General features: G+C 49.3%; 1 protein-coding gene and 1 long non-coding RNA gene across 4 annotated transcripts in view; one reads left to right on the top strand and one right to left on the bottom strand.

The window, feature by feature from the left end:
- Window positions 1–21,534, bottom strand: part of mib1 (mind bomb 1) — a 638,149-nt gene that overhangs the window by 309,802 nt on the left and 306,813 nt on the right. The window lies entirely within an intron of this gene.
- On the top strand, window positions 14,709–20,114 carry LOC139046861 (uncharacterized). 2 transcript variants are annotated; one of them, XR_011506953.1, is made up of 2 exons: window positions 14,709–16,128; window positions 19,911–20,114. It is a non-coding gene; the product is annotated as an uncharacterized lncRNA (long non-coding RNA). The 2 variants fall into 2 exon arrangements; XR_011506952.1 differs by having other exon boundaries at window positions 18,320–20,114.

Below are 21,534 nucleotides of genomic sequence, written 5' to 3'. Positions count from 1 at the left end.
CTCTGACAGTCTATTCCGTTCGTCGTTTTCTATTTCGTCGAGGAAGCAGGCCATCACTTCGGGAAGCTGACGACATATTCTGAAATCCTTACAAAGTCTACAAAGCCTTACAGCCAAGCCGGAGCAGAAAAGAAGGCGGTTTTTCTCGAGCCAGCGGAAAGGGCTTCGACGTGACTCGGATTGTACCCAGCTATGGCTTCACTTTTTTGTTTTCCACGACGCGGGAAGATGCAGAGAACAACACGTCCCGTCGAAAGTGAAAACAGCAGCAGCAACAGCACCGCCACCGAAGCAGGATAACATCGCCATTTCTTCGCGCACGGCTCATCGGATCGGCGAGGCAACAACGGCGAGCTCAAAGGAGAAGAAAACGCAGGTGGGCTTTCACATTAAAGCAAACAAAACAATCGAACAAATCTAGAAAGAAAAAAGAAAAGAAAGCAACAGGAAACGCGACGCAACACATTCGGCTGCGTGCCTGCGCGCTCGGCTAGAGAGAAAAAATAAAAGGGGGTGGGGGGGCGCCAGAAAAGCTCAGAACGAGGCGGCGCATTCTTGGAAGCCTGCGCGGTTCTCTCCTCGGCGGTGTTTTGCGGGTGCTCGCAGCTCGGTCGCTATTTTCGTTACGCTCGTCGCATTTGCTCCCAGCTCCCTGCCCCCCCCCTCCCCCCCTTCGCCGTCCTATCCCAATCCCACCCCCTCGCGCGAGCTCGTCGTCATTCGAGACCGTGTCCCGTTTAGGAAAAATAAACCTAGCTCTCGCGCAGCTTAAACGCCCGTTCTTATTCAGGCGCACACGCAGCGCGCGCTATGGAACCGTTATAACAGGTGGGCGACAACAGCTTACGAGCAGGAAAGCCGAACCACCAGAATGCGGGTTCTGCCCGAACAAACTTCTTTTCGCCGGACCGAAAGGCAGCTTTCTTACAAGGCTCTAAGCCGAAACGAATGCAGTAATGGGACAACAGCTGGTACAGTTTTCAAATAGCTTCCTTGGGGCGCAGCGAACGACGTCGATTCAGCGTGTAAGGGCGTTTGGATGATTAGCATTGAAGCAATCATACTGAACATCCCGGAGGGCGATATGGCACCCATTATAGCTCGAAATCGGGTCCACTTCAGAATAAACCAGTAAAACAATTGAATGAATCGGTGACTTCATGGGCTTTAACGTCCAAAACCTACCTGCAATGTAACTGTGATAGAAGGAACTGCGCAAGCCTACGCATATATTGCGAGAATCTGATGCTCTCTAACATTCATCCGATGTTTCATCTTACCCGCACGTAGATGTGTACGCGAACATTTTCTCCTTCTTTTCTTCTATTCTTTTTTACGATTTCGACCCATTCGAATGCGACCGACCAAATGCAGTAGCGAACGACAAGCGGATAGCATTTCACGACAGGTTTGCGAACCGTAACACCACTCAGTCAACTGATTCCAAGTGTCTTTACGCAACCAACATTGCTCCCAAAGTGAGGTAACGTTACGAAAGCACGTGCCGAGGGGAGAGTTTAAACAGAGAATTTCACTACACGAAGTACAAGAAGGGAGAGGGGTCAAAAATACGAAATTCACGTCGTCGGTGATCGTCTCTCTTCCGACTCGGCCTGCGTCGACCCTTTCTTTGAAAGCAATAAACGTAACGCACGAGGATTTTCATTAAAGAAGCAGAAATGACACACAATTTTTTTTTTTAATACATGGGGTTTTACGTGCCAAAACCACTTTCTGATTATGAGGCACGCCGTAGTGGAGGACTCCGGAAATTTCGACCACCTGGGGTTCTTTAACGTGCACCTAAATCTAAGCACACGGGTGTTTTCGCATTTCGCCCCCATCGAAATGCGGCCGCCGTGGCCGGGATTCGATCCCGCGACCTCGTGCTCAGCAGCCCAACACCATAGCCACTGAGCAACCACGGCGGGTGAAATGACACACAATAAGGCCGCAGCCGAGTACCTCAAAGATTCTATTTCGGAAACGTGATCCCGTCGCACAGGTTATCAGAAACCACGCTTCTGCGTCCGCCCGGATCGATCACGAAGGAAACCGATCCGGGAAACGGGATAAGGGAACGAATTTCGCGCTTGATACCTTGATGTAATGGTTCCGTTATTTTTTTGAAACCTTGGCAATTACGTTAACGTAACCACTCTTGCGCCGAGTATAGCAAGAAAGAAAGACGTGATCAAGAAACGAAGCATTTTCGTGGGTGGAGAAGTTCTTGCGTTACTCTAGGTACGACGTCGATACAGGCATGGGAGCGTTTCTGCTGTTTGCGGGTATTTGAACCCACAATGTTTGGCAATCTCGCAGTGAGGAAAGAAGCGAAGGCAAGCGAATTCCGCAAAAATTTTTGTAGGAAGAGCACAGAAAGTTGGTTTAAAAGAAGCAAATAAACAAACACAGCCAATTGCCAAATAGATAAACCATACGTTAACAGCAGTCCCTCATTTCCGCACATAAATACAGAACGATGACATCGAAACCTATAGAAAGCGCGACACACGGAGACCAAAATCGACTAAATATTGTCCGACAACGCCGATAACCGACGTTAAGCTCACCTCAAGCGAAGCTGACGTCGACGTATGCTACTGTATGACGCGTTTTGCCAGAAGCTGCATGCTACAGCAGGCAGGCGTAAGCAACGATCAAAGCATTCATCGCGGCGTTACCTCGGATCAAGACGCGGTCAAAAGTGGAACGACATTGGCGCGTTCCAAACAAGGGTCATTCACTGCAGTCCCTTATCAAGCAGAGGATAGAACAGCACTGAAAATTCCTGTTTATGTGAGATTACGGCCATAGAGGTGCTGGCGTCCCAGAATTCATTTGAAGCGGCACGCTGGAGGGGACTTTCTCTGCTTCGACTTCATTCATCTCTTGGAACACCCGTCACACCGAATGGCCAATCGCGGCGATAAGTAGCCCGGAGTCATAGCGCTTGCAACGAGTCAGGAATTGAGCAAGGAAAGAGTGATCGGCGAAGGATGAGAATCCTTACAGTGTGCTGTCCTGGGTTCAATTTCGCGTACTTGTACGCTTCGTTCCCGCGAACACGTTGACAATCAAATGCGACAAAACAAAACAAAAAAAAAACTTGCGTAAGAAAGGCGTACGCTAAGCCACTGAACGACGGGTAAAGAAACTGCGCATCGAACGCAAATGACGATATCTCCGAGAGGCCACGAACCGTGCTATCATTGCCAACAACGCCATGCATTGTCTCAAGCCTTCCCCTAAGCCCGCCCGTTGCTCGTGGCGCATCGCTGCGCCTTCGATGCGACGTTCACGCTTCACAAAAAGTTTTAGACGACGCCGACTCTCTTTCAACACGATAAGGTTCTCGCGCCAAAAAAAATTCCCAGAAGAAAGTCGTAGAGAGCAAGCAAGAAATTAGCCGGGCGTGACAAAGACAGCGGAGGGTATTGCGGGAGGGGAATAATAATTTCGAGGTTACCTCGCGCTCAACGTTCGGGGCGAATCCGGGCGCTATTCACATCCCGCCGGGCGCACCACGGTAACGGTGCCGCGTACGAACGCTTCAGCGCGTCTCCGGCGCGCATTAGAAGAGAGTACGCACGCGCACGCAGCTTCACGTCCCCCTCAAATGCGTGCAGCGGCAACAAAGCGTACTGTACACGAGAAACCAACCGGGAACGAAGGTTGAGGAACGCGCATGTCACTGCACAGTACTCGCACACGTTCTGAAGTGTTTGCCAGCAGCATGAACACTGTGTGGCTTTCTGGTTTGCGGACAGACTATTCGCTAATGCACGCGTTGCATTTAGGAGGCCGAACGTCACGACAAAACGGTGCAACCGGTTAAATGATCCAAGAACACAGGAACGTCTCGAAGATGGCCGGCGCTACAGGGTGCTACATATATGTATATACACACATGTATGTCCAGCTGCGCGCTGTAGCCAACAGCTCCGCATTCGCACTGCAGCCCGTATCCCCTTATTAAGGCGCCGATTACTTCTGTCCTAAGAAAATTTAGTCTTGAGACACTGCTTGCGTCTTTAGCGTCCCGACAAGCGTTACAGCTGCAGAATGTATTTGGCGATTGTCAATTTTCCAGTGCGAGTTTCGACTAGTTTACAGAATGTGAAGTTCTGGGCGAGTACTCTCCTTAAGAAAAAAAAAATAAGAAATGCGTTAGAAAACGTTAGATATTTCAACTATCTCATGTCTAGCATACAAAGGAAGCCACTTATCCAGCGACTCGAAAAACATATGCCTGACGTCAAACGATGCGGAACGATTAGTTAACGGAGAGAACGCGCCCTTTGATGTCATCACATTCGGAGACCGAGAGCCAAAGCGAGCCGTCTTACATTCCGACTCGTTTGAGTAAAACGCCTTATCAAGCTGACACTGTCGAAACTGCCAGAATATGTCCAGTCAGAAATGTGTCAAAACGTGTACGCCATGTATTTCGAACGCCGTTACTTTATGGGCAGCGCTGCGGGCTTGCCACCTACACCGTCCCCCTGGTACGCGCAATCGTGCCCACAGCTTTTATGCGAAGCATACCAGCCGCACAACCACGCTCTTCCTTGCTGCGCCGCGCTCGGCCGCGTAGCTACCATATGACGTCATAACAGCTGCAAAAGCGGAGGCTCAACTCGTGCGCTCGCTTGCGGCCGCGTAGCTACATAGCCGGGTCTCAGCTCGTGCGCTCGCCTGCATGAGTTGTTTCTTCGTCTAGCCGAACCACGTATAGCCAAGCAACAGCAGTTCGCCTGGCTAAACAGTGGTTCAACAACTAAAATAAAGGCTAGTATGCTTCGCATCCTGGGCTTAACCTTAGCTAAACCACAGCCATTTTTTCGAATGGATGTATACCACAGTGCGCGGAACTACGCCGAGCGTCGACAACAGCGGCGAGCGTCGCGCTGTACGAGAATGCTGCCGCTTCCGCTTCACTGTAGCCTAACGCAGCTCCCTCGATTACGACAAAGGAACGTCGCGCCCGCGCTCCCTACGCGCCCCCCCCCTCCTCTTTCCCCATCCGGTATTCTCCTCCTCCGTCTTCGAAGCCGCTGACAACCTGAAAAGGCGGCGGCGACGGTGCCCAACAACGCGACGGCGTCTCCTCGCTGAACGCTCCTCGGGCGCCCATTGAAACGCACCGAGAGAAGGCCGCTGGAGAAGCAGGGGAAGCGGCGCGTCGTATAGGAGGGCGCCCACGATGCGCCAAGCGAAGCAGAATCGAGGGCTGCGGAACGGGGGGGGGGGGGGGGGGGGGGTACGAGGGCTGGGGAGGGATGCGTTGCTGCACACGGTATAGGGAGCGCAACGCGTCGAATCGAAACACCTCTCTTTATTGCTGTCTCTTGTCTACTTCTACCAGTCCGCCGCGGCTACAATGATCCCTTCAGTTCGGCCGTTAGGGTTAGAAAAAAAAAAGAGTCCTTTTGTAGGGAACTGGCGAGATAAAACTGAGCGAGCCAGAAATACGTCCGAGTCAGAGGGAGAAAAGAAATACGCGACGATCGCAGTATAGACTATAGCGTTCAAAACAGTGCGTCGGAGAAGACAGGCAAAGAAAGATAAAGGAACAAGAATCTTAAGGGAAAAGACAGATAGAGGCAGAGACAAAGGAATAAATAAAGCAAGCAAGCTAGTCGGCGCGGGATTCACCTCGCGAGCGACCTATCACCAGGAAAGTTTCGGAAAGATGAACTCTTCCTTCATTCCTTTCTTTCCTTCTCTATTTCTTTCTTTGGCCAGGTGTGGAGGAACGCAGCCTAGGCGCATCTATACAGCCTCCACCCCCGGGCAGTGTTGCCCGTCGTAGTCGTCGAGGGCTGGTTGGTTACCCCGGTAACCGCGGCGGTCGAGAGAGACTGCGCACGGCACACTATAGGGGGCAAGCTTCTGTGATCAGTCGGTGTTGGATTCGGCTGAATGCGCGCGCCGGAGAGGCACCCGACACTGTGGAGAGAAGGGGGGGGGGGGTAGAAACCCCACTGGCATATAGCAGAGAGAACGGGGATCATTGGAGGAGAACACCGCACGACGCCATGATCCGCGCGCGCGCGAGGCCATATACCAAAGGCGCCCCCCGCTTAGCCTGCTCTCCATCTCCGGGTGGTTCGGCTCGATCACATAGCAGCGAATTAGAGCGATGGTCGTTACGCACACGATCACCTAACGTGTGCGTGCTGTACTGAGAAGGCGATGAGTATCCACACTTTGTGCCATTTTGATTGGGAATGAGCAACGGAAGTGACGTCACAACGCACACTCACATGCGCGCACACACAAAGAGAGCGAGAGAGACGAAGTGTAACCGAATGCCTGAGCTTGTGTGTAACCGAATGCCGCACAGAGGGCCCATTTACGCTGACGTGTATCACGGTTGATTACTTGGAAGCGCTCGAGAAGCATAACGAACAGGAAGAACATTCACTCTGGCGCAAAGCGTATAATGAACTGGTAGCAGGACACGGCAAGTACAGCAGGCGTTTCTTTTTCGACCTCGAGAAGCACCCGAAGCAATGTTCACATTAAAACTGCTTTGTCGGTAAGATTTGCGTAAAGTAAGCTCTGCTGTAATCCTGGGGAGCCTTAAATGCCTGTTCTTTCTACTCGTGTTCCCGTTGTGTTCACTGACAGAACCTCTCCTCACCTGGGACAAACTTCGCGAGGAAACAATCCCCGTGGCGTACAAAGCAATAGTTATCGACATGAGATAGTCAGAGCATTTAGTTTCGTTTCCATGGTGACTGAAATGTGCGCCGAGAGAAACTAGAAATGTGAAGCAAAGCAAAGCAAACTAACCAAAAACATATTGTAGTTACGTTTCTCTTTACCCTTTACGCAGGTTTCTAAATCCGCAAGTTTCTAAGAATACTGTCGGCAGTAGCAATTAATTAGCGCGTTAGGGAACTCTTAAGCCAGCAAAAACCCATTCGCAAGACACCACTCTGCAGCGCGCCAATGAACACTGCACGTTGATTGGTGGAAACAATGTTAGTTCTTGTAATTGAGCAGTTCAGTGTTGGAGAAACCGGTCGGCAAACTCATTCTCTCGCTTAAGGGCGGTACTCATTAGCGCGACAGAAGCCGGTTAACTCTTCTTGATGTCTTTCGAAACCGATAAAAAACAAGCGTAACATAAAAATTAAAAGATGATTTCGAGCACGGAACAGCCGCCGCGTTTCGCCGGCACTTACTTTCCCGTTTCGAGTTACCGAAAGCAATTCTATCATATCCTGTTTCTAATTTACCTCGCACCAAAAGCACCAGAGAAATGTGCCAGCTGCCCCCTCCCCCCAGCTCCTATTTTGGCGGCCCCAAGAAGCACGCACAGGATTATCGTTCGTTCAGTAGGTCCAGAAACAGCGCTCTCAATACGAGCGAATCCTAAGAGGATTAATGTTTGATTTTGTTCCCCTCCCCACCCCTACTTGCCCCTTCCCCCTTTCCCACCGCTTGCTCGCCGTCTCTCTTTCAGACAAAAAAAAAAGGGTGTCTGAGACAGCGCCGGCGTCCAATTTGTTTGCATAAGCTCTTTTCGTTAATAGCCGAGAGGCTCGTGCCCAAGCCGTTTGATTCGCGCCGTGATTACTCCACAGCGGCTGCGCTCCGTACGGCCGCCTTCTGTTACCGTTTTCCTGACTTTGATGTGTAAGCGATTACGGCGATTCTCGAAGACCCGGGTTGAAAGGCACACGAAGATACAGCGGGTCGCGGCGGTGTTACCCACGTGGAGATCGGGAACGTAGAGAATTATCTTCAGCGCCGAGTGCAACAGCGAGGGCAACTTTTTATCTCGGTTTATCGCGGTTCAGATTACCGATTGGATCGGCCGCCGCGCTATGTCACAGTAGTCACGGAAATGGTTAGCTTAGACAGGTCTGAATTCGGTTAGGTTAGATGAAGATAGATGAGATAAATGTGGATTAGGTAAAGTCGGCTTAGGTTCGCAGGAACTAGGCGAGGCTAGGCTGGCTTCATTAGGGTTCGATCGGTTTAGGGCAAAGTGTAGTTCTGATTAGCTCAGGCCATGTAGACGGGTTTCAGTTCGGTTTGGGAAAGGTAGGTTAGCCTCGACAAGGCTAGGTTCGGTCTGCACGGGTAAGGATTTGGAAGCGATTTCGGAACACGGCCTATAAGTAGCAAAAGGTGTTTGCGGTTAGCTCGAGGTCAGTGTAAATCTCTTAGTCATGCCGATCTCTGCGACCAGAATGCACAACAAAAGATTAAAAAAAAGAAAACGAAGTTTAGACATTCGGAGAACATAGGAGATTGATGGGCTGCACGATGTTCCCGTTGCGGAAAATGTCTGAATTTTCCTAAAAAGCTCAAACACGCCGGTACACCAATCTCAAGTATACTGCTTTCAAGCAACGCGGCTGAGCTCAGGCTAACACCGATATATTTAGCTCGAACGTGCCACATTTTATTAGCTCAAATGTGTCAGAGCTACCGCAAGCCACACCGAAGACAATAAAGACTATAAAAATTAAGCTTCCAGAACACTCAGTCGCTGAAAACCACTTTGCGAAGTGCACAGTTAAAAAACGGAACCCCGTGAGTAAATGCCAAGAAAGCCAGAGTCAAAGCCTTCTTCCTACCTTTCAAGTAGACGGTTTCAAACTATCGCCTAAAGGCGTGACAGTATTTATCGCTTCTGCGATGAGCCAACAAACCCCGTATGACTTGCTTGTTTATATGTCGAGGAAATGCGGAAGGGCTCAGAGGAGTAACTTAGGAAATACGAGTAGACGCGACTGTCAAGCAGCCCAAGACACGGCGGACCGCAGTATATACTAGCCCGAGGAAAAAAATGGACAAAAAAGAAAAGAAAAAGGCGTTAGCTTCTCTGTTTTTCTTCTGATGTTTTGAACCGTGCACAGCGATTTCAACGGGTTGGGACAAAGCATCCGCATCGCGACAGAGGCTAAAAATTGACCGGATACCAGACGCCGAGTCCAAAGCGGCCGCGAACGGTCAAAACGAAACTGCGGCTAGAACAAGAAGGCTCAAAAACGGCGAACGTAAAGAAAGGAACGGCACTCTCACTCATATTCTGAGCTCTGCTATCGCGTTTCACACCCGGCGTCACCCGGTTCTAGCCCCACACCAAAGTTCTTTTTTGTTGTTTTTTGCAGCAAAAAGACGCATAACTAACTCTACGTACGTTTTTTTCCTCTCTCTCTCTCTCTCTCCGTATTTTCTTTTTACTAGTATTGCGGTTGGGTGTGCACAACCCTTTTCGTTCTGGAACGCGTCAGGCACCCGTCTGTTTGCTACCGCCAAAGCAGACGACAAGAGTGATACGCGGAAAACCACGCCAGCCTCACCGCGGGCTTTAGGATTTGTTTTGGGCGGAAGAGAGGAAGCGACGCAGAGCTTTCAAAAATAGCGTCGCCGAAAGCGACGACACATCCCTCAAAGTGACATCTGCACAGAGCGAATGCAGCCGGTTGGCCAAGCCAGAGGAGTTCGTCACAAAGTAGCTAACGAGCAGACAGCTAACGCGAATTGTACTACGTGCGTCTGCTTGGGCTTCATAAGCGACACATGTTGATAGCCCTAGTTCAATAGTATTGCTGCGGAAAATCGATGTGCCGGTAGGAAGCCAGTAAAATTAAATCTTTTTCTTCAAGGTGTTATCAGCTGCGTTGCGATCGTGGAAGACGAAAACGAATAACGTCTAGAGTCAGGTATTTCCGAAAAAGACACTCTAAAACATGATGTCGCGCAAAATTAGCGTAGAATCAGCGCTCCCACTTCGGTTACAGAAGTGACTAGTCACATGCTACGATGTTTCTTTCGACTGGAGGATTCCCCATGATTAACTTGTCTTTCCCAAAGTGCCGAAGTTCGAAATAGCTTGTTAAAATCAGACCAGCTAGCTCTCATGTTGAAATTAGACCCGACAGCTCTCATTTCTTTATGATAAGAATGCGCGAAATAGTCATACGACATTTGCTTTTCCCTCCGTAATCGGTAACAGTGGCGTAGACAGCGAAAGAGAAGGGGGCGCACACCAAGAAAGTACATGCTCCCCCCCCCCCCCTCTACTCACCCCGCCTCTCACACAAGAATTCCAACTACTCCGCTAGGGTCTATAGTCGGACTTCAGTTGCACCGACGGAGATACGCATGTCGAACTTGGAATTCCGTTCGGATTCCGTTTGGAAGGTTTTGGGCGAGGCAGTCTTCCTGTAATAGTCCACGTTGGAGTTTGCAGTCCACGCACGGATGGTGACGTCAGACGCCACGCCTGCGCGAGTGCGCGTTGAATGACGGGGTCATCGTCTGCACGCACGTCGAGCAGACGATTGATCGTCTGCGCGGCGCGACTCCGACAGACGGCAGTTTCGGTGCAGACTCTGAGCAAACAGAATACGCGTCGCGCCGCCGCAGGGACGGGCAGACATGACGTCATCCCAAACGTACCCCACAACGGGATGCGCGTTTAGACGCTCCCAAATTTAGGCGGCGTTCCGAAAAAGGACCGACCATTGAGTCACGCAGGAACGAAGACCGACTCAGACTCTAGAAAAAAGGCATAAGACGCCCGGAAGAGTGACGTGGGGCCACAGTCATCCTTTCGGAGCACCGGAATGCCCATTTGAGTCGCCTATGCCCCGGAATGGAAGCGCGTGCCATAGCTAAAACGCGCTTTGAGAAGTTATTTGTGAATGTTGCCGGCGCCATATTATTTTCATCTGTACCTTTCGCGTCCCCTCATTACGACGTAGTAAACTTACCGTAAGGTCAAAGGTTATAAGGGCATGCAGTGGCCCAATAGAAACTCCGGTAACTCCTCCTGATCATTACGTCAGGGCAGAAAGAGTACAAATGAAAGTGCGTGTCTGTCGCAGCAGCAACACCGTTCTGGAACTGTTCCCGTCATGCTAAGGTTTAGTCTCGCAATATTCAGATCGCAAAGCTCTGAAGCAGTATCAGTGTTCAATCACGCGGTACATCTGGGCTTAGGGAATGTTTAAACGCGACTATCTTCACGGAACTATTCCTTAGAAAAAGCGGAACCATCTTGATTGCTGAACGTTACCGCTATTGGAAGGCTCGAGCAATCGTCGGCACAGACGACAATTTCAACCAAGTCGCACAGTTTCATACAAAACAGACGTGTGAATTAAGCTAGCAAATCAGCGACATTATAGACAGGAAAATTTTCGCTTTTATAAACACACGTTCGTGGCATATATGAAAGTATTGCGAATGATGACTAAAGCAACCAGTCTCTTCCTATAGCGCCGGCTCGTACATCCACTTCCAAAATCCCTTTTCAATTGAATGGATTCAATCATTCGCAAGATGCCCACAGACTACAAGAATAGACTGCATTATCTACTTATTGATCTGTCGTTTCGGCTATATAAACTAAACAGGCAATGTGTACCCAAAAGCCACTAAGAAGTTCATTGCTATTCACCTAACTTACTTGTATATTCAGAAACCAATTACCCGCAGAAAGGCGATACATATTAGTGGACAAAGTTAGAAAGTAAGTCCCTAGGCACATGGTATGACGATCACTGTTTCCGCGCAAAGAAAACGACAGAATGTCCGGTGACAATGTAATGACCAGACGTTCCGCTAAACAATCAATTATAACAATTACTCCACTTACTCGATCAGCGGCAATGACACAAAAAACTAAAAATAAACAGCCATACTATTACCCACAACAACATGATGGAATATTTGCCAGTAGGTGTAGAGATGAAACTATACACGAAAAATGGTTACAAGAATATATAAAATTTCAATATCAGCCAGCAACGTCTAGACCATTATGAGGGAGTTATGATGCACGAGTGTCGTCAGTAAATGTCGCGGGCTCGTTATAGAGAATGACCCGCTTTACCCGGGTTCGCTGTATTCGGGCTCGACAGTGAACAATTTCAATAACAGCAGAGACCTAGTGGGCAATATATGACAAAATGACGTCAAACGGGATCATGGAATCTTAAGTAGGCTACGTCCGTATATATAGCAGTCGACCCGGTTCCTAGAGAAGTTCATTCGACGCGGATGACGGAGAAATCGCCGATCGAGCGCAAACAAATTAAACGGGGTCGGTGAAAAAACGCAGACTCCTCGGAAGCCGGGTGAAAACCAAGAAGAATAAAAAAGGAAAGCGAAATTGAAAGAAAACTGGATCCGATGAAGCCACGACGGAAAGAAAAGAAAGAACTCTGAGGACCCGGAGAAAGGAGGCAGAACAAACAGATTCCGGCGCAGCCTATATATATATATATTTTCGCTGCAATGCCCCGCGCTTAACCTTCGCACTTTCTCCTTTGGCCAGTTCGAGTCAACACCGAGTCAAGACAGGCACGAAAATACAAAACGAGATAGAGTTCAGAGAAACGCAATGAAGACGAATAAAAGGAGGAAGGTCCGAGCGGCCGCTGTCCAAATAGCGGGGCCGCGAATCGCTTAATCAGCAAAACCGGCTGACGGAGCTCCGCGAGGCGGCCACACTGACAACGCTGACACACGCGCGAGAACCGAAAGAAGAAAATAAAATAAAGAAAAGCAGCGGCGGAGAACGAAAAGTGATGAAGACGTGTGAAGTGGGAAAGCGTCACAAAACTAGAGGAAGGGATGAAGGGAATTAATGAAACCGAGGGACCACCCTTCGCCGGAAAAGCCGAATGATGAGCCAACATACTAGGCGCGAGAGAACGTCAAAATCATCGAGAGAGTGAAAAATAAAGAAAGAAAAAGAAAGGAAGAACAAATACTGGGAATCTTGAAAGGACGAAAGTGAGTGCGTAGCAGAAGTAAGAATACAACTACGGGACGTTTACCAAGACCTCACTTTTTATCTCTTTATATCGCCATCTTTCGACCCCGTTTAAGTTTTCGAGGCTGGCCTTTACGAAACATTACTGCCGCTCACTCGCTTATCATTTATCCTAAACGCTGTTGCCAACGTTCGACTGCCCATCCGTTGATGGGAGCGGTGTTTGCGCAAGGCGCCGTGTCGTCCAAGAACCACCGAGAAAAGACGCCTACGCGACGTCTAGAAGACGTCGTGGGTGGTTACATATGTCTCGGCGACCGTCTAGCTGTATTGATTTTACTGAACTTCGGCGCAGATGCTGCCCAGTGAGGAAATGACCTGACTACCCAGCTACTAATCAACATTATTTATTTGCTTTCTTTTGTCTTTTTTTTTCTCTCTTGCACACGACGTATTTAGACATCAGAATATCAGGCAATTCTACCACAGCATTTTATCCTTCGTTTTCCACGTGCTCGTTTTGCCCTGTCCTGCCACAGCTTCCCGGCAGCTGTTTTCGTCCCAGATGATCGTCGCGAAAGTGGGACTATAGAGAGAATAACAAAGCTAACGGCATCTGGTATGATGTCATTTGTTGCAGCCGCTGTCGTTGTTGATATCCCGTCGCTTAAGGTGTCCGACGCTGTCGACGGGCTCGACAACTACGGGTCTCGAAATTGACGGTGAGAATATTAGGCCGAAACTGGAAGCAAACAGACCGGCCGTACGTGGCGTGTGCTTCTCTATAATGACATTCTGCACTCCGATGAGAGCTGGGATATGACGTAACAACACGCAGATTTTAATCTTCCGACGCAAAAACGCCCGTCTAGTGCGTCAGATCAGACTGTCCCGCGCAATGTAATTGTTGCACTTTGTTATACTAGATTTACTAACGTTCAGGTGGTACCGTTTAGGCGTGCAGAATATAGTACGCCATTACGGCCGCTATCGGAAGCTCAGGCAATCAGCGCAAGGTGACAGCGAGCTACCTTAACTCAGTACAGCAACGGAACCAAAATAACGTGGCAGCCCGCGCAGCGATAAGCCCGTGTGTCATGTGACACACGGACTGACTGTATCGTTGGACGTTGCGCTCACATACAAACGTCACTCGTGCGACCTCTACCGCCCGAATTCTTCGAGGGTGCAAAGTTAACCTCCACAGAGGGAGGCTACGGCCACGTCTAGAGTCGGACGGACAAGAAACAAAGAACAAAGGATAGTACGGATTTCAATTATCTACCCCCTCTGCCCTGTGGCGCCTGTGTAACCTTAGATGCCCCTGGCGGAGGCTCTTCGCCGCCGAGTCCCTTGGGCACGCCCAAAACCTGCCACTCGTTCTCCGGCATGTTCCTTCTTCCTTTGCTTTCCCACCTGCGTTCAGAAATGTGACTCACGAGCCGGAGCTAAAGACGCTCGCGTCGCAGCCGAGGGCGCAAAAAGCATTTCGGGCCCACAGAGGAGTGTGTGCGGTGGAAGTGGGGGGGGGGAGGCAAGAGCCAAGGAGGGCAGCTCGCCCGTACCGTCATCCGATAGTGGTTCCCTCGCTTTCTCTCTCTCCCTCCATCAAAGGAGAAGGAAAGACGCCGTGGACGCCTAAGAACCCCGAGAGCGGACTCTGGTCCACGTTGGCGGCCACGGTTTCCGAATCCGTATATACCTACCTCTCCCCCCCCCCTCCCACCCCCCACCCCCGGCCGGCCAACCCCCTCGCATCGCTCTTCCTTTGCCCGTTGCTCCCCATCCCCATCCCAACAGCCCACCACCGTTCCGGGGCAGCGCCAGGTCGGTCCAAAATAGAGCACTCGAATCCCCCCTCCCCTCCCTTTCTCTCGACCCTCTCCACTGTACCCCAACTCCTTCGAGGCTGCACGCGCGCCAAACACAGGGCGTGCTTGCACACGACCCCTCGCTAGCGCCCTCGTACTTGAGAGGGCGGCGTTGCCCCTCCGCGTGGGCATGTAGGGGGTCGCCTCCTTTGCACGAAGAAGGGCTCTCGGCGGCAGAGAGTATGACGGCATAACCTGAGAGATCCGCTAGAGGGCGCGCCCTTCCCTCCTTCCAGCAGTCGTTCTACGTGGCCGTCCGGTCGCCCCTCCCCTCTCGCTTGTCAATCATCCCGGAGGCCGTTATGACGCTGGCATGTAGAACATTTCTTCCTTTTTCTTATTATTATTTTCCTTTCTGGAGTTCACATACGATGTTCGGTGGACAGGAGCTAACGACGATACTCGACGTAGCTCAGGAGAACTGTTTAACCGCAGTATTTTCTTTGCCTGTTGTATGCGTGGATAGGAACGACAGGTGTTAGGAATAGCAGAGATTTTAGAGTCCCGTTAACGGAAAGCCATCTCAAAAAGAGGTCAGTTCCTGCCAGGAAAGGTGCCAAACCGGGTGATCCCGAACGAAAATACCTTTGAAACGACCGACTAAATTTTTCGTATATTGAGGCGCTAACCTAAGTGAAAGAAATGCTTTCCGAACAAATATGTACAAAGTGTCGCTAACCAAGAAGCAACGTTCACTTTGAAAGTTGTACAACGTTTACGTGGAGTGAATGCCGTATCAGGAAATGGTTCTAGATAATTTAGAGAGGTCCATTAGGTGGGACGTAATAGGGATAAACAAAACATCAACCAGCGCCCTATCATTCGGGAAGAAAATTCGTGAAAGACACTTAAGAGGCTCGAGGAGAGGGGGAAGCTGTGATGCCAACCTGTGCTACCGATGGATACCAGAACAGTCGACCTCTGCAAGCAACAATCTTGGAAAGCGTCGTCGTACTCGTCGCTCGAGGTGCCCAAACGACCCCACCACGGCAACGGACGGAAGCCAGCCGGTGACGCATTTCAAATGACCAACTTTAGCCGGTTGAAGCCGGGCCAAATCGTCATAAATCCTGTAGAAAACAAAAACGCAGGTCACCAATACATTTGGTCCCCTTCAACCAGCTGTGGTTGGCATACCGTTTCATCGGAAGCGTGCACCCCCCTCGTGCACAAAGGAGACGACGACGGTTCGACGCGTCGAGTCCAAGGGTCGGACAACGTCGACTTCGACGAAGGTGCTCCTTGTGAGTGTCGCGTTGAGTGTGCGAATGTGTTGGTGCGTGCGCGCAAGAGGAACGTCGAAGCGACGCTGCAACGACGAAAGCGATCATCGCTACAGCGACGGTGACGACTGCGCCGGGATGCAAGAATCAAAGAACGATCGATCACGAAGTCCGCTTTACGTGTTCCCGTGACCAGCTCGAAGAATCGTCGGACGTGTAATATGACACCGTGACATCTCGCACCCGAGGATCGAGAATTTGGAACTCCGGTGAAGTGCAGGTAAGCGTTTCCACTCGTACCGGACCAGGCTTACCGATTGAAAAGTAAAATAGAGAAGACATTGCTAGAGTCGAGGCGGAAACATTAAAAAATATATCCTGAAAGGTACGAAAAGTTGCTTTATTAGTCGACCGATTGACCGTTTATTTAAAAAAAGAACAGAAATGAAATTTATTGTAGAAACGCTGTGGACAGGTTGAGGAGTACCGGGCAGAATTATCTCCGCCGCAAACAGAAACGTCCATGACGTTCGCTTAGAAGGTATTCATGCGTTAAATGAGTTCAGCGGAATCCTGCAAGGTAGAGGAAGGTTCGCGAATGGGAAATAAATTGTCATCCACCCCCGAATGTAGCACGAAGCTTATTGTATGAGAAATCCGTATCGGTTGCCATTGTGGCTTAGTGCTACAGTCGGATGGGCGACAATCTTTCTCCCCTTTAATAGATCCATGTATACGGCGGAAATTGGGATTTCCACTACAAATTCCTTCCATGGAGTGTGGGGCGGTGACGGAGGTGGATAAGAATAGTCGAGCGAGTGCGAAAACTCATGCCACGAAAAAAAATTGAGTGGAGCTGCATTAGTAAGCATAGAAAAAAAGAAAGGTTTTTTTTTCCTTCCAGAAGCCTGAATGAGTGCGACAACTGCAAACGGGGTCAGAAAACCGGGGCATATTTTACGACAAACTCGTAAGAGTTAGGCAGATATGTGAGCGACTGGCTTTGCAAGCATGTTTAAAGAGCTATGCGATTATACACCATGACGCTTCGGGGCGTAATGAAATAGCCGCAGTGACTAGGTACTTCCTTTACGAAAGTCTCACTGACGATCTCTAGAGACGGTTAAAAGAGCTCCAAATAACTCTGAGCACGAAGGCTAGCGAGCAGTTTATCTCTCCCCCTTCGCTACCCTAAAACCCGGACGCTCCTTCTCCGTCACGTACTACTTCTGAAGAAGACGCGCGGATACTACGCCAGTACCTATATCAGTTATCGTTTCCGAACGCCCATCAAATTTCGCTCATCGGGACTTCCCCGTTTTTGCGGCTACGCATATAGGCTACGCTTATCCGCTACGCTTATCGGCTACGCGGGAATAACGTCCCTCGTGGACGGGCCAATCGACAGCTTTCACTTTGGTGACTTCACGTGCGTGACCTTGATAGTGTCGCGAAGTGTGAAGGATATCCGGTAAAGTGTGGTGGTGTGCACGATCATTGTTTCGTGATTTATCAGTGGCGGTTTAGGGGTCCCTTAAATGGTTCCATTGCCGAATTTCCTGTTACCATCCTATATATATATATATATATATATATATATATATATATATATATATATATATATATATATATATATATATATATATGCCGAAGACACAAATACTTGCAAGGATTTTTCCTTAAGAGCTACAGAAGATCGTATGTAATGCGCACTGGCCACGGCATGCAAGCAGCAACACTACTGAAGCGTCCACAATGCACGGACCGTACACTCTGAAAAAGACGCCGAATAATCCAGCCGTCTGGTCGCGCAGCCATAGTGTTTGGATCTCCCCCATGCATGCGCACAATAGTGTGTCGTACGGATTTAGTGGATTACGGTCGCAAACAGAACGTTCGCTAAAGTGTGACACTATCTGTAATCTTGAACGCGGCTTTTTTTTTTTTTTTCTCCCGTCTATTCGAGGCAGGTTCTCGAACCCGACCCCTGAAGTCCTTTACAACACATGCGTGCGCTTTCACTGAAACCGTCACAGAATCGCTGAGTGCTAGTAGGCGTTTCTCACGCTGGCTCTGTCTAACAAAAGTTTCCACTGTGGACTGAAACAATATATACATCGAAAAAAAAACCTATAAAATAGTAAAGAGAATACAAAGGTATCAGAAACACGCAGACACAGTTCCTAAAGTACATACACTTAGAAATGGCTTTGCATAAAAAATGGCTGATCTTCAGACGGGTGACATAGCTGTCGATGAGTCAACGGCGGTTAATGGCGCACAGAAATACGTGCAAGAGGAGTCAAACGCGTTGAGGAAAACCAACCTTACGGACTCCCACGCTTTCCTTAGCAGACTAAAGAGAAGTTACGCTGATGGCCCAGATGTGTGAAGCGTGATTGACCCCGCCTGTAAGATGACATCACGCGGCGTATCCCTCATTGGCCACCAGTGAACACCATCGCGCGCAGGGATCACCGGCGATTGCGACGCGGAGCGGCTGGCCTCGACTTGTGCTCCAAACGACTGCGACTGCCCGGAAATGTTGTGTCAGCTATATAGACGACGTTCGACGGCTGATTCGTCACTACTTCAGGCAGCAGCCAGTCCAGCGCATCGCAGATAGAACGTTTACGCACTGAGTTCGTGGTCGATGCTTGCTTCATCGCACTATAAAAGCCCTACTGTAGTCCAGCTAAGGGTTGGCTGTGTCCTGGTGTGTGTGTGTGAACATTTGTGCCAAGAAGGACGTGTGGACAGTCCTTCGTGCGCGTCCTGTGGTTGTCCCGCGAGACACTGGAGCACCTACGTCGGAACGTCCAAGTTCACTTGCACAACGCCACGTCGCTACTCGGGGGACTATCGTCTTCTCGACCCGTGGTGTACGACTCTCGATGACCTGCACCTGATGACCTGCACGGCGCAACGGGTCGCCCACCTCGGTTCGTCGGACGGCTGTGCCCCAGTGGTTGTGTGTATCGACCGCAAGCAGGCTTATCGCGCACTTCTGACTATTGTAGAACGAAACTGACTTGACTTCCCGTTTGTAGCGTGTTTTCTGTGTGTAATTGATTGATTGATTGATTGATTGATTGATTGATTGATTGATTGATTGATTGATTGATTGATTGATTGATTGATTGATTGATTGATTGATTGATTGATTGATTGCGAGCGACGAGACTTCGGAGATCGTTCCTTCTATTTCTTTACATTTCTTTAAATAGCACGGCCTGCAGTGATATTTGCTGTTCTTACTTTAGCGCTCTATTCCTTTGGCATCGACTTATTTCTTTCTTTGTCGTCTACCCCGATAGTATTCCTTCTTTCTGTCTCTTCTTCGTCTTTTACAGAGTTTCATGTTTCTGTCACCTCCTCCCTGAAGAGTAGGCAAGCGTTGTGCCTCCTACCCGGCGGCCTTTGCAAGCCTGCCTCTCGATTTCTTTATTTCTTTCTTCTTTCCTTTCGCCTTTTCAATTGCACATATGTTTTCTACACAAGTAACAATAATAATAAGCCTAGTACATTGGAATTTTCTTTTCTCTCTACACATCACCTTATCTGAACGAGGGTGATGAGGATTATATGAGAACTCCAAGTGAAATGGAGCGGGAACACGTGCGAGCTAGCTGTTTAATGCGTAGTGTAACACTGAAACCTTAAGTTACCTTTAAGCTCTAAGGCCCTTTAGTCACGGTAGAAAGCTCGCTTCATCGCGTCTAATCACTCACAATGCGCAGCAAATCTTTTACCGAGTCCCCACAGCCCAGATTCACTAATGCTTCACTTATACTGTCCTTAAAACCTTGAACCTTGCTCAAGCCTACAGCTTCCTCATTTATCGCTGGATGGATACCTAGACACTTGAACGAAATATGCACAAGAGTTCTTCCACCATTTCCACACTCTATGCAGCAGTCGCCTTCACTTGAAGATTATCTTCTATGTGTAATCATGCGTTCTGAGAACAGTGAAAAACTGCGCCTTGAAAAATGATGCTCACTTCTGTGTCCCTCCCGCGCTTTTTTTTAACAATTTGTTCTGCACGTTATTGCTCCACAGCTGGCCACCTTTCCAATGCTCCAAGCCACTAGGGAAGCGGTTACTGCGCTTCAGTGACACTACACAGCGGTTGTTGACTGAAAGTTTCACAACCTGGTGCTCTAGGTCTCACCTGTAATAAAGGGGAGTGAGGTGCGTCTGTCAAGCAACTGATCGTCACAGGAATAAACAAGGAGCGCTACCCAAGCGCAGTGTATTATTCGATCAAGTGGCGGCGTTGTGATTCAATCGCCAGAGCAACAAGCAAAGACGGCACGAAGAAACATGGAACAAAAATTTACTTGCAAGGATACACAAAGGGCAGTGCCTTGCTTTTTAGTAACCAATACAGCAAATGTAAGAGGAAAAAAAAAACATGCAGAGGAAATTAGAGGCAGCGGGTTCAGGCGTGAGCCTGAGGCGGGAAATATCCGAGGGTAACTCAGCATAATCTCTCACCGAATGCAAAGGTACACGTCCATCCAGAACTGCAAGAATGCAGGAAAAGTCCACATTGCAGAAGTGCTGTGGCTAAAGCTACGTTATGTGGTAGGCTGTCGAGATAAGCTAGCTACGCTAGGAGCTTTGGTAAAAGAAATAAAATGCAGCAAAAGATGGAGTGGGATCGCTGCAGACGCGGGTATAGTTTCCACCAGTTCAAGAAGAGATAGGCAGAATCTCATAGTACAACATGGTAACACGTAAGTAACTGACACGCGACAGGTGACGAGTCATTGCCACTCAGATTCCTGGGGTGAGGGGGGAAGGGCTGCTATATCCGAATCGTCATCAGCAGCATCGTGGACTGGAAGAAGAAGGTTACAGTCGAGTTGTGCTTGTGAACACATGCATTCGAGTTTGGAAAACGTGTGTGATCAGAAGCGAGAGAGAACAGTGAAGAGTTCGGGCCTCCCTTGACCTTATTTCAAATCTACCTCCCCTACCAACACAGAGAGGAAGTAGTCGCAGGAATACGACGCCATCGCGGCGTTTCCTTTCCCGCGAGTGGAACGTCGCGCTATTCCTAACTATTCTACTGGAGTATATTCGGGAAACGACAGCTTTACAAAAGGAGAGGTACGAACGTAGAGTTCGAAAGAGAGGCCAGGAAACGTGCTAATTGGTGGCTCTTCACGTTTCCTTCTGGCAATACGCGAGGCAACACGGAGATGGAGATAACAAGCACACGCCCAACATTCGTTTGCCCGCGTATTCCTGTTTCCGTGTTTCCTTACGTAGCGCAAGAAGAAACTACGAGTAGAAATAAGAGCAGAGTCAAACGTTTAAGGGAGTCGAACCTAAAATAAAAGAATGTTTCCCTTGTTTTGGGCGCGGTGCCCAGATTTCAAGTGCGCTACGTGTAATATGACGGCGCCCGCGGTCGACGTAGTGCTGCGCTGTTTCAGCTGCTTCAAGATAAAACTGGGCTGATATGCGACTTTTTGTTTTCTCGCGGAACCCTGAATCCTTAAGTCTATGACACTGCGTACACACGACAAAACCGAGAGATGCAAGCGGGAAAATCAAGCAAAGTGGCGACACCTAGCGACTCGCTGTTACGCCAAACGTCACATACATTTTTATTTTCAGTAGGCGAATGTATTTCGTCGATATGCTGGCAAAACGTGACGGTAGCACCACGCTA

The sequence above is a fragment of the Dermacentor albipictus genome, chromosome 6, assembly GCF_038994185.2.
Source record: "Dermacentor albipictus isolate Rhodes 1998 colony chromosome 6, USDA_Dalb.pri_finalv2, whole genome shotgun sequence".
Classification (NCBI taxonomy): Eukaryota; Metazoa; Arthropoda; class Arachnida; order Ixodida; family Ixodidae; genus Dermacentor; species Dermacentor albipictus.
Note: the sequence above shows the minus strand (reverse complement) of the source record. Positions and strands in the feature narration are given on the sequence as shown.